This window comes from Nicotiana tabacum, chromosome 22 (assembly GCF_000715075.1).
Source record: "Nicotiana tabacum cultivar K326 chromosome 22, ASM71507v2, whole genome shotgun sequence".
In the NCBI taxonomy this organism is placed as follows: domain Eukaryota; kingdom Viridiplantae; phylum Streptophyta; class Magnoliopsida; order Solanales; family Solanaceae; genus Nicotiana; species Nicotiana tabacum.
In genome coordinates, this window is record NC_134101.1 from 179240341 (window position 1) to 179254500 (window position 14160).

The following is a 14160-nucleotide window of genomic DNA, read 5'->3' on the forward strand; positions in this document are numbered from 1 at the left end:
AAGAATGTGACATGTAACGATAACTTCAAATAAAGCATGTGATAGTAGACATGACAAATAAAACATATAACATGTGCTAACAATTCCATATAAATACATGAAAGAAGCCTAAGAGTCTAAGCCGGTCAATTTTCCACATATAAGCCCGAGTACGTACTCGGCACCTCACGTACCCAGTTTTCACATGACACAAATAGCACAAACGACACAAATCCTAAGGGGTAGTTCCCCCACACAAAGTTAGGCAAGATACTTACCTCAAAGAAGCCAAATCAATACTCTAAAATAACCCTCTCGTGTGAAACAATCTCTAGACGGCTCAAATCTTGCCAAAATAACATAATATCATAAATAAAAACCATAGGAAACAATTCTGGATAATAAAGCTTTGATCTTTAATGAAAATTAGAAAGTCAACCCTGGGCCGCACCTCGGAACCCGATAAATTTACAAATCCGAACACTCATTCTGATACGAGTCCAACCATACCAGAATTATCCAATTCCAACATCAAATCAGCCTTCAAATCCTAATTTTACTTTTTTTGAAAGTTTATACAAAAAATTTCATTTTCTCCCATTCAAATCACTAATTAAATGTTAAAAACAAATATGGAATCATTAAATATAATCAAATCCGGATAAAGAAACTTAACCCAATACAAATCGTGAAGTACCCCTCCAAAATCGCCCAAAACCGAGGTCTATAACTCAAGATATGATAAAAATGGCCAAACCCTCGATATATCATGATGCTGCCCAGGGGTTCCACATTTGCGGACCAAAAATGCGCACCTACGCTATTGTTTTTGCGAGCCAATACCCACACCTATGGTTTCCACTTACCAGGACAGAACGTTCACTTGCGCAAAAGGGGTCGTACCTGCGACAATGCAGAAATGCCTAAATAAACTGCAGACGCGGACCCTGTCGCATCAACGGTCCAAAATCCGCAGATGTGCTAATCGCACCTGTGATCCTCCATCCGCAAGATAGGAACTTCCACCCAGAGCTCAACATATCATAAGCATCACAAGGCACGCAGAAGCGGCCCTGCTCCTATGCTCCAAGATAAGCAGGTGCGAAGCACTAGAACCATAGCTGCCCAAAAACATTTAAATGATCCGAAACTTGTCCGAAACACACCCGGGCCCCCCGAAAACGCGTACAAACATACTAAAAAGTTCCATAACATAATGTGGACCTGCTCGAGGCCTCAAATCACATCAAACAACATCAAAACTATGAATCACAACTCAAACCAAACTTAATGAACTTATGAACTTTCAACTTCTAAGACTCACACCGAACCATATCAAATCAATTCGAAATAACCTCAATTTTTTCATGTGTTCTAAATGACACAATAGAGCTATACCAACTCCCGGAATTAAAATCTAAACTCGATATCAACAAAGTCAACCCCCGGTTAAACCTCTCTGTAACGACCCAACCGGTCGTTTTGATCTCTAGCACGCCGTTCAGCAGTTCAAGGTCATGAACAACTTCACTTTAGGTATTATGATTTATATGCATTGTCGGAATCGAATGTCGGGAAGTTTGGAATTGATTTGAAAAGAAAATTTCTATTTCGGAAGCTTTAAGTTGAAATAATTGAGTAAGGTTTGATTTATGAGTAAACGACCTCGGAATCGGGATTTGAAGGTTTCAACAGGTTTGTATGATGATATTAGACTTGGACGTATGTCCGGATTGAGTTTTGAATGACCCGGGAGCATTTGGACGCCTATTGTGGAAGTAAGAATTTTTGGAAGAATTTCATAAATCTGGGTTGAAGCGCATTTTATTGTTATCGATGTCCGTTTGGGATTCTGATAACTAGGGATTTTGACGCATTTTATGCTCCTTCTTGCTTGCACTTTGATTATAAATTCATACAAAATAGTCCCAAAAGGCTCATAAGTTATGCTTGATTGCAGGTTTGATCAACAAAGTGATGAGATGTCAAAGATCAGCTCAAAAGGAGTGAAACTTGCACAAGTACCAAAGAGAAGACAAACTCAGGAAAACAGGCCTAGTGCGGTCGCACTACATTTTGTGCGGTCCGCACTAGAGAGGTTCAGAGACTCAGCATTTTAGGCTTCGAAGCAATGTGGCCGCACTACACTTTGTGCGGTCCGCAGTGGACCTCTGCGGCCGCACTCCCATTCTGTACGGTTCGTAGAGACAAGGTTCAGAGTGATGCCAAGTTCAGAGGTTCAAGCCTGTGTGGTCTGCAGTCGAGTTTGTGCGGACTGCACTAGAAGCCTCCGCGGCCGCAGTCCATTTTGTGCGGTCCGCGGAGCCTGGGTTCAGAGAGTCAAGATTGCAAGTTCAAGAGACACCATTTTGTGCGGACCGCACTAACCCCGCAGGGGCAATTTTGTCCAGTTTTTCCAGCTTAGTACAAATAGAACCTTTTCCATTTTTAGGGCATCAGATATTATCAGACGTTAGCTGCGCTAGTGAGAAGACTTTTCTTAGCCATTTTGTGCATTTTACTTAGTTTTTATCATTAAATCTTTGTATTTACCTTAGCAATTAATTAATATGTCTTTATCTTCATCTATGTCTCTATTTTTCTCTTCAAGCATGAGTAGCTAGACCCATTAGCTAGGGTTGTGGCTCAACCCTAGTGTGGATAATTGATGGGTGTTGTGATTTAAGGTTAGATTGACTATGGGTGTTTGTTATTTGGGTCAATTTCATGGTTTAATCTATGAATTAGTGGTTGCAAACACTAGTTTGTGCTAAGTTGACTTGAGTTCTTCTTGAGAAAGAGAGCCTAAGTTTCCGAAATGGACCCAACAAGGAATTGAGATGGACTCAAGAGAATTGATAGTCCCAATTAAAGGGTTAAACCTCGAGAGAGTAATACCCGACTTGAACCCTAGTTGCTTGAGCAAATTTGCCTACCCTATTGGTCTTGAGAAAGTCAATTGGGCAAAATCACTCTCTCTATCGAGAGGTGTGAGAGTTGGTAAAATTGTGCAACGGTTATCACATATTCCCTAATCATGTCAATCATGCGTTAGGTTCAATTACTCGTCAATTGGCTACCTAGGAGGATGCCACTACCCTAGTGCCTTTTAAACTATTAGATACAACTTGTAGCAATTTACTCGTAGTTAATCTAGTAGCAATTATAATTTGTAGTTTGATAATAGTAGAATATAAAGAAAACCCAAAAATGATTAGAAGTGATATTTGGAACAAATACGCAATTCCAACCTAAATAGATACTCGACTCCATTCCTATCTCTCTGTGGAAATCGACCACGACCCACAATCGGGTAAAAGCTATTGCGACCCTCTCTTCCTACTTTTTAGTAGTGTGGAGTAGCCTGCGATCAACTTTTTGGCACCGTTGCCGGGGAGCTAACGGTTTTGGCTATCTATTTAGTTAGTTTTGTGTATTGTTCTTCTTTCCTTCTTTGTTACTTACTTGTTTGTGTCACTACTCAGGTACCAACATGTCTTGAAACAACTCTACCGACCCTCTTGGAAATGTGATAGCGGGGGAGGAAGTAGATGATCTTGAGCAAGATGAGGTTCCTCTTGCACCTCAAGGACAACGTAGAGGCCGCAATGCTAATGCGAATCCAAATGACAATATTCTAGACCCTCCTCCGCCACCTCCAAGAGTGGCTCCAAGAGTACTTTCAAACTAGGGTTATGCAAGTGCTATTGCCCCACCCAGAATCCGGGCGGGCAACTTTTATATAACCAATGTGATGTTGACCTTACTTGAGCAACGTGGGTACTTCACAGGAACTGTGAATCAAAATGCCTACAAACATCTCAAGGGGTTCGTAGATACATGTTGGGGGAGCAAGCAGACGAATGTATCTGAGGATGCGCTGAGATTGAGACTTTTCCTGTTCTCACTTTGGGGGAAGGCATTAGACTGGCTCGAGAGACTCCCCAACCATTCCATCACAACTTGGGATGAGCTGGCGGATAAGTTTATTGCCAAATTCTTCTCTTCTAGTCATATGGAGGCACTTCGAGATGAAATATTAGCCTTCAAGCAAGAGCCAACGGAACCTTTGCATGAGATTTGGGAGCGGTATAGAACGATGGTGAAGGAGTGCCCAAATAATGATATGACTGAGGCCATGATCCAACAAACCTTCTACCGGGGCATAAATACTGCAAATCAATGCATTGTTAACCAATTGGCCGGGGGCAATTTTATGAAGCATTCTTATGATGAGGTATGTGATGTACTTAATGAAATGGTGGACACTTCTTCAGCATGACAGAGTAGAGCAAATGTGCCTAAAGGTGACCCTACGGTTATCCATTTGCATAAGGAATTACATGATTACGGGCAAGCGATAACTGAGCTTACTACTACTATGAACCAATTGGCTAAGGCGCAGTTGCAACAAGTTCAGAATCCTCGCCAAGTGAATGCCATGGAGTGTGTTAGTATGCTTGTCAACAAGAGAAGGCAAAGGAGGCAACAAAATCAAGGTAATTCTGAGCAATATGATGATACATGTGATGGGTTTCAAAATGATGGTTATGATGATCAAAGTGAAGAGGTACAATATGTCAACAACTATCAAGGCAATAGAGACAACTCTTCAAACCAACAATGGCGACCCCAAGGAAATTGGGGCAATCAACAACAAGGTTGTGGTAATTGGAACAACAACAACCAAAACAACAATTGGGGTAATCAAAACAACAACAAAGGCAGTTGGAATGGAAATAACAACAATTGGGGCAACAATAACAATCAAGGCGGGTGGAATAACAATGGAAACCAAGGCAACCGGGGGCAAGGCTTTCAAAGGCCCCCAATGTACCAACAACCGAACAATCCACCCCTTTCCCTTCTCAAGGTCCTAGTTCTTCTGGTAATGATATGAGTAGAATTGAAATGATGTTCGAGCAAATGATGAAGAGGAATGCGGATTCTGATGCACAATTAGCTTCTTACAACACCTCTATCCAAAACCTGGAGGTGCAATTAGGCCAAATCTCTTAGTCATTGAATACTCGCCCGAAGGGTGCTCTACCAAGTGATATGGTAGTGAACCCAAAGGGTCGGAACAATCATGTTATGGCGGTCATAACAAGAAGTGGGAGAGGCGGTGATGTGAATGCCTCTAAGCAAAAGCAAGTCGTAGAAGATGATGTTGAGTTGCAAGATGACGAAGTCCCTTTGGTAGTTGAAGATGTAGTTGATGAAAATGTGAACAATGACGTGAGGATTGATATTCAAGAAGTCGAGGTGGAAACCCAAAATGATGTGAACCCGTCTAGGGAACACATAATTGATATGCCGGAGCCGGTTGTGCCAACATCCAAGGCTCCTTTGCCAAGGCCACCTCCACCTTATCCTCAAAGGCTCGCAAAGCAGAAGAATGATAATCAGTTTAAAAAGTTCATTGACATGATGAAGAGCTTATCTATTAATGTGCATTTGGTGGAGGCACTTGAACAAATGTCGGGTTATGCAAAATTCATGAAAGAATTGGTTACAAAGAAGCATTATATGGATTGTGAAACTATAAAGATGACTCACCAAGTTAGTGCTATAGTGCATTCAATGACCCCGAAGCTTGAAGATCCCGGTGCTTTCACCATTCCTTGTACCATTGGGAGTGCGGATTTTGCCAAGGCTCTATGTGACTTGGGAGCTAGTATCAATTTGATGCCATACTCGGTTTTCAAAACTTTGGGTATCGGGCAACCTAGACCAACTTTAGTGAGACTTCAAATGGCGGATCGATCAATGAAGCGACCTTTGGGCATTATTGATGACGTGCTTGTCCGGGTGGACAAATTCATTTTGCTGGCCGACTTTGTCATTTTGGATTGGGAAGTGGACTATGAGGTTCCTATTATGGTAGACCTTTCCTTGCAACGGGGAAGGCATTAGTTGATGTTGAAGCGGGTGAGCTCACTTTCCGAGTGGGTGATGAAAATGTCGTTTTCCATGTTTGCAAGTCTATGAAGCAACCCAATAGCACCGAGGTGTGCTTATTTGTAGACCTTGTCACAGCTGTGATTGTGGATGATACCAGTGCTATGACCAACGTGGAGGATCCTCTTGAGGCCTTGCTATTAAATCTTGACGTCAATGAGGATGTAAGTAGACTGGAGTGCATGAATGCTTTACATGGGATGGGATCTTATTCTTATGAGCCTAGAAAATTGTCTTTGGATCTTGAAAACCAGAAAACTCCACCAACAAAACCATCAATTGAGGAGCCACTAGTGTTGGAGTTGAAACCACTTTCTCCACACCTCAGGTATGAATTCTTAGGCTCAAACTCTACTTTACCAGTTATTCTTTCTTCTTGCCTTACTAACATGCAGGTTGAGGCCACTTTGGCGGTGCTTCAAAAGCGGAAAAGGGCAATTGGATGGACTCTAGCTGACATTCGGGGAATAAGCCCCGCATTTTGTATGCACAAAATTATCTTGGAGGATGATGCAAAGCCTTCCTTGGAGCATCAAAGAAGATTGAACGAGGCTATGCAAGAAGTGGTGAAGAAAGAAGTGATCAAATGGTTGGATGCCGGGGTTGTGTACCCCATTTCTGATAGCTCATGGACTTCTCCGGTGCAATGTGTACCGAAGAAGGGTGGTATGACTGTGGTGACCAATGACAACAATGAACTTATTCCTACCCGGACAGTCACAGGTTAGAGGGTTTGCATGGACTACCGGGAGCTAAACAAGGTGACCCGAAAGGACCATTTCCCATTGCCATTCCTTGACCAAATGCTTGATCGCCTCGCGGGGCGTGCTTTTTTTATTGCTTTTTGGATGGGTACTCGGGGTATAATCAAATCTTAATTGCCCCGGAGGACTAAGAGAAAACCACATTTACTTGTCCGTATGGAACCTTCGCTTTCTCTCGGATGCCGTTCAGATTGTGTAATGCTCCGGCGACATTCCAAATATGCATGATGGATATTTTCACCGACATGCTGGAAGATATATTGGAGGTCTTCATGGATGATTTCAGTATGATTGGTGATTCCTTTGAAGAATGTTTGGGAAATTTGGATAGAGTATTGGCCCGATGTGAAGACACAAACCTCGTACTCAATTGGGGAAAATGTCATTTCATGGTTGAAGAGGGTATAGTGTTGGGTCACAAAATTTCAAAGCATGGAATTGAAGTTGACAAAGCCAAGATAGAGGTGATTTCAAGGCTTCCTCCCCCATTTTTGTCAAAGGGGTGAGGAGTTTTCTTGGGCACGTGGGGTTCTACCGAAGGTTTATAAAAGATTTTTCAAAGGTGGTAAACCCCTTGTGCAAGCTACTAGAAAAGGATGCAAAGTTTGTGTTCGATGAGGGATGTATGCAAGCATTTGAGCTTCTCAAACTTAAGTTGACCACTACTCCAATCATTACCGCACCAAATTGGAGCTTGCCTTTCGAGCTCATATGTGACGCAAGTGACATTGCGGTTGGGGCTGTCTTGGGTCAAAAGGTTAACAAGATATTTCATCCGGTGTACTACGCAAGCAAGACTATGAGTGAGGCTCAAAGGAACTACACGGTTACCTAAAAAGAGTTATTGGCTATAGTATTTGCAATGGAAAAGTTTCGGCCATATCTTATGGGGGCCAAGGTCATAGTGCACACCGATCATGCCGCTCTTAGGTACTTGATAACAAAGAAAGACTCCAAGGCAAGATTGATGCAATGGGTGTTACTACTTCAAGAGTTTGATCTAGAAATTATGGACCGGAAAGGTAGCAAGAACCAAGTGGCGAACCACTTCTCCTATTTGGAGGAGGAGGGGAGGCCTTGTGATGGCCTTGAGATCAATGATTCATTTCCTGACGAACAACTCCTTGCGGTGTCAATGAATGATATGCCATGGTTTACTGATGTTGCCAATTACCTTGTGACTGGAGTAATCCCGTGTGAGCTCTCTTCTAACCAAAGGAAGAAGCTCAAGCAGGATACTTTGGATTTCTATTGGGATGAGCCATACTTGTTCAAGATTTGCACGGATGGTGTGATTCGTAGATGTGTTTTGGAGGAAGAACAACTGAGTATCTTAGAGGCTTGCCATTCTTCACCCTATGGTGGCCATCACGGTGGGGTGAGGTCCGCCTCGAAAGTTCTTAGTTGTGGATTCTATTGGCCAACCTTGTTCAAAGATGCTGGTGATTTTGTGAAGAGGTGTGATGATTTCCAAAGGTGAAATTTCAAAAAGGGATGAGATGCCTCTCAATACCATTCTTGAAGTGGATATCTTTGATGTTTGGGGCATTGATTTCATGGGTCAATTTGTTAGCTCTTGTGGGAATACTTACATTCTCGTGGCGGTTGACTATGTCTCAAAATGGGTTGAAGTCGTGGCTTTGCCTAACAATGAAGCCCGAAGTGTTGTTGCGTTTCTTAAGAAGAGCATTTTCACAAGGTTTGACACTCCCCGTGTGATTATTAGTGATGGGGAATCTCATTTTTGCAATAAAGCTTTCGACACGTTGCTTTCTAAGTACGGTGTCAATCACAAAGTTTCTACCCCCTATCACCCTCAAGCAAGTGGTCAAGTGGAAGTCTCCAACCGGGAAATCAAAAGCATATTGTCAAAGACGGTCAATGCAAATAGGACCGATTGGTCGAAGAAGTTGGATGACGCTCTATGGGCTTATCGGATGGCTTACAAAACTCCGATTGGGATGTCTCCGTATCAGTTGGTGTTTGGGAAAGCATGCCATCTCCCGGTTGAGTTAGAGCACAAGGCCATGTGGGCTTTGAGGAAGTTGAATCTTGAATGGGATGTTGCAGCCAATCTTCGTGTAGAGCAGCTCAATGAACTCGATGAATTTAGATTCCATGCCTACTCCAGTTCGTCCTTATATAAGGACAAGATGAAGTACCTTCATGACAAATATACTCGTGGAAAGGAGTTCAATGTAGGTCATTTGGTTCTCTTGTTCAACTCCTGGTTACGTCTGTTTCCGGGAAAGCTCAAATCCAAATGGAGTGGACCGTTTGAAGTTGTGTTTGTGACCCCTTTTGGTGCTCTTGATTTGAAAAATAAAAATGGTGAAGTCTTCAGAGTTAACGGGCACCGAGTCAAGCATTATCTTGGAAAATTGATGACAGCCATATGGTGGCACTTCTTCACTTCAAATGATGTGATGGTAACCTGCGTCGTGCCGTGACGTTAAATCAGGCGCTTCTTGGGAGGCAACCCATGTGTTTTTCTTCTTGTTGTTTTCTTTGATTTTCTTTGTAGTATAGGATTTATTTTTGGGCTAACTGGTTGTGAGATGTTGCAAGGATTGTGTTGATGCAGTGCAAGACATAATGAAGAAATTGTTCAGTCTCTGAAGTTGCCAGTGCGGTCGCACTACACTTTGTGCGATCCACACTGGTGAAGGCCAAAGTGATACCTTTCTGAAGTTGGCCACTGCAGCCGCACTACACTTTGTGCGGTCCGCAGTGAACCACTGCGACCGCGGTCTGTTTTGTGTGGACCGCAGTGGGATAATTGGCCAAGTTTGATCATAACAGCTCAGTGCGGACCGCGGTCCATTTTGTGCGATCCGCACTGGTAGGTAAGAATGGGCCCCAAGGGTTTTTCTATAAATAGACCCTGAGGGCCTCCTTTTACCCTTTTCGAAAAATTGAACCTCAAAGACTCTAAATACTGTTCCTCTTCTTCTTTGATCGTAATTGTTTGATTGGCACTATTTAACTTCACTTCATCTCATAATCTGGTAACATTACACTCATTCCTTCTTTGTTTAATTTTGTAATTTTGTTTAAATTCCATCTTTCTTAACTTCTGTTCTTCTTCCTCCCATAATTAGTTTGATTTCTAGGTTAGATTAGTTTTAATGTTGATTCCTGTGAACTTAGTAGTTTAATGGACTGGGTAATCGATTAGGGCCTCTAATTAGGTGGAAATTTGCCTTAAAAGCAAAATCTCAAGCCCTAACTTAGTGCCACTTTTGGGCACCCTGTGCGGACCGCGGTGCCCTAGTGCGGTCTGCAGTACCACTTTGTGCGGACCGCACTGATGAACTTCTAAAAGATAACCCTTGGGCAGTGCAGCCGCACTACATTTTGTGCGGTTCACACTGGGCCAGTGCGGCCACAGTACCATTTTGCGCGGGTCGCACTGTCAAGATTCAGAGGGTGGGTATTCTGAACCCCACCCCTATGCGGACCGCACTACCATTTTATGCGGACCACACTAGGCCCTGTGCGGCCGCACTGGGCAACCTTTGAGGACTGTCTGCAACACTTTGATTCTGTTCTGCAATTTGTTTTGCTGCAATAACTTGAACTGCCTTGATTGATACTAACAAATACATTGAATGATGTTTGCAGACAATGGTAAAACAAAGAGGCAAGTGATCAAAACAACCCGGCAGAGGTGAATCTTCCCGGGGTGGAAAGCAGAGAATGGTCAAACCCACTCCCCAAGCTAGGCAAAACATCAAGAACATGAGGAAGGCCATAAAAGCGGCTGATAGAGCCATTGACATGTCGGGGAGTGAGTACGAGCCCTCTCGGGAGATCTCTTCGGACTCAGTCCCAGAATTTATCCTGTATCCAAAGAGGGCCAGACATAGAGACACCCCTCCCTCATCACCCACTACCCAAGCACCAGGGCATGTTTCTACTGAGTCGTATGAGGGCTCAGCAGCCGGCAGTGGTGAATACTCCTCCTCCCCCACAGCTTCATTATCCGGGGAGGGTGCAGGCGGAGGTGAGGAGGAGGTACAGGGAGATGAGGAGGCAGCCGGAGGTGGTGAGCCTCAGGTGGGAGGTATTGCCAGAACAAGAAAACCTGATGTCTGGGAGGATAGGTTCGTGAGCAGGTGGCATACCACAAATTTTGGGAGTGGTGGCCGGTGAGGAAGTTGATACCGGAGCGGAGTTTCATTGACACAGATCTACTACCCCATAACCCCAACATGTAGAGACAGTTTAGAACTAGAGTGGGCTGGGAGTACTTCTTAGATAACTGTGTGGACACCAACGAGCATTTGATCAAAGAGTTTTATTATAATGTAGCCCACATCAAAAAGGGCTCCAAAGTGACCAAAGTTTGTAATTTGAAAGTTTTGTTCGATGGGAAGTCAATTAATGAATATCTGGGCTTCGATGAGGAGGATGAGACTCTATAAATGGTGAAAATGGAGATGGGCGAGGAGGTCTGTCCATGGTTAGCTCAATACCTGGCAATCCCAGGTATCGTTCCTAATTGGTTGACAGTTGGGGTTAGAATATTGCAGAGGACCCTAAACTTTAAGGTGAGGGGTTGGGAGACCTTTGTTTGCAACCGGTTGGACCCGACCACTCATGACCAGAGTTTTCGCTCATAAAGCGTCGACTCGAACTCCACTTCGTTATCAATTCTTTTACCAACATATTTCGCCAATAATCAAGAAATATGTCCCAGGATGATACAAATCATGAATGGTATAATTAAGATCCCACATCCAATTGGACCAAATCATTAGACAATCATTGCTCCTTGTAAGATGTTTCAACGCAGAGATTTACATTTGCCCCTTAAATGACTTTTCAGTTCTTAAATATCACAATCCTTTATTGAGATAATCTTCAAAACCATTAACACAATAGTAAGACCAATATTTGGTACTAATTGCTTGGTCTAAGATAAGGTAAGCACAAATTCTTTTCAAAACAAATTTCTGCAATGACCCTTTTGACTAGAACCAGAGAGGCAAATATGCAACCAAAATATTGCTTCCAATTAGCACCTGCATGGTGTATAAACCTTTTCCACTTCTAGTGACCTCCCTTTTCTATGCTTTTGTTGCTGCTTTGATGTGCAAAAAGGGTCGTTGATTAGAGCAACAAGAAATCACTGAGCATGTGGGAGATGGAGTTAGTACAACACTCATGAGTCATAACTTAGTATTTTAATAAGGTGACACCTTTCCATGTACTATAAGAGTCTCCTTGTGGATTTTTGGACCATTTCATGGGCTGCCACGTGTGGCTCAACCCTAGTGTGGGTAATTGATGGGTGTTGTGATTTAAGGTTAGATTGACTATGGGTGTTTGTTATTTGGGTCAATTTCATGGTTTAATCTATGAATTAGTGGTTGCAAACACTAGTTTGTGCTAAGTTGACTTGGGTTCTTCTTAAGAAAGAGAGCCTAAGTCTCCGAAATGGAACCAACAAGGATTTGGGATGGACTCAAGAGAATTGATAGTCTCAATTAAAGGGTTAAACCTCGAGAGAGTAATACCCGACTTGAACCCCAGTTGCTTGAGCAAATTTGCCTACCCTATTGGTCTTGAGAAAGTCAATTGGGCAAAATCACTCTCTCTACCGAGAGGTGTGAGAGTTGGTAAAATTGTGCAACGGTTATCACATATTCCCTAATCATGTCAATCATGCGTTAGGTTCAATTACTCGTCAATTGGCTACCTAGGAGGATGCCACTACCCTAGTGCCTTTTAAACTATTAGATACAACTTGTAGCAATTTACTCGTAGTTAATCTAGTAGCAATTATAATTTGTAGTTTGATAATAGTAGAATATAAAGAAAACCCAAAAATGATTAGAAGTGATATTTGGAACAAATACGCAATTCCAACCTAAATAGATACTCGACTCCATTCCTAGCTTTCTGTGGAAATCGATCCCGACTCACAAATCGAATAAAAGCTATTGCGACCCTCTCTTTCTACTAGTAGTGTAGAGTAGGCTGTGATCAGATTCCGAGTCTGGGAATAGCTCCGTATGGTGAATCTAGTATTGGGAGCGCGATCAGAAGTGGATTCGGAGGTCCGTAGATCATTTTGGAGTTGTTTGGCTAAAGTTAGAAATTTGAAAGTTTTTGAGAAGTTTGACCGGAAGTGGAATTTAATATCGGGGTCAGATTCTGATTCTGGAAGTTGGAGTAGGTCTGTAATGTCGAATATGACTTGTGTTCAAAATTTGAGGTCAATCGGACGTGATTTGATGGGTTTCAACATCGAAAGTAGAAATTGAAGTTTCAAGCTATTTAAGTTTGAATTGGGGATTGATTCATGATTTTAGCGTTGTTTGGTGTGATTTAAGGGCTCGACTAAGTTCATATGGAGTTCTAGGACTTTTTGTTATGTTTGGGTGAGGTCCTGGGGGCCTCGGTTTGATTACGGGTGGTTAACGGATCAAGGTTTGGAATTAAGGAGCTGCTGAAGTTGGAGGATTGCTGGTGTAATCACACATGCGGAGTGGGCACCGCAGGTGCGAGCCTGCAGAAGCAGGAAGGAAACCGTAGAAGCGGAAAAGGACTGAGCAGGGGGAGTCGCAGAAGCGGACGTTTGGGCGCACCTGCGGGCGCACAGGTGCGAAAGTGAAGTTCGTAGAAGCGGGTAAGGGCGCAGATGCGAAGAAGACGCTATAGAAGTGGAGCCACAGAAGCGGCTAATGGACCGCAAATGCGAAAGTCGTCCGGGCAAAAGGGTTCTTTTAAAAATCATGAATTGACCATTTTTCTCCCATTTTTCATTTGGCTTGGGCGATTGTGGAGAGCTTCTAGGGGAGATATTCTTCAAGTATCACAAGGTAAGTTGTTCCCACTCATTATAAGTTAAATATATGATTCAGATATGGATTAAAGTATGGAAATTAGTAGAAACACGGGGTTTGAGGAAAAACCTATACAATTTGTATTCTTGGATTTTGGACCATGATTTTGGATATGAAATTGAGAGAAAATTATATATTTGAGTTTGTGAGGTTGTGGGCAAACTATATGTTCGAAAAATTTCAGAATCCGGGCAGGTGGGCCTGAGGGCGATTTTGTCAACTTTTCGATCGGGGTTAGAATTTTTTTATAAATTGGATTATTATGAGTAATTGAACATATATTAATGGGTTTGCATAATTATTGGCTAGGTTTGGAGCATTGTGCATCAATTTGAATCTTCGGAAGGTTGTGGAATGCCGGTTATGGAACTTCAGAGCGTGGTGAGTCCCTTTTCTAACCTGTAAGAGGAAATTGTCCCCATAGGTGAATTAATTGGATATGTGCTTCTATTTGTGGGTACTATGTATGCACGAGGTGACGATAGTCCGTGCGTAGCTACTATTATGCTTAAGTCCGGGTAGTCTAAGACCCAAAAACAAGCTTTATTTGAAATAATTGTAACCTTATTGATATTTAAATTGCCTTAATCGTATCGAAGTGG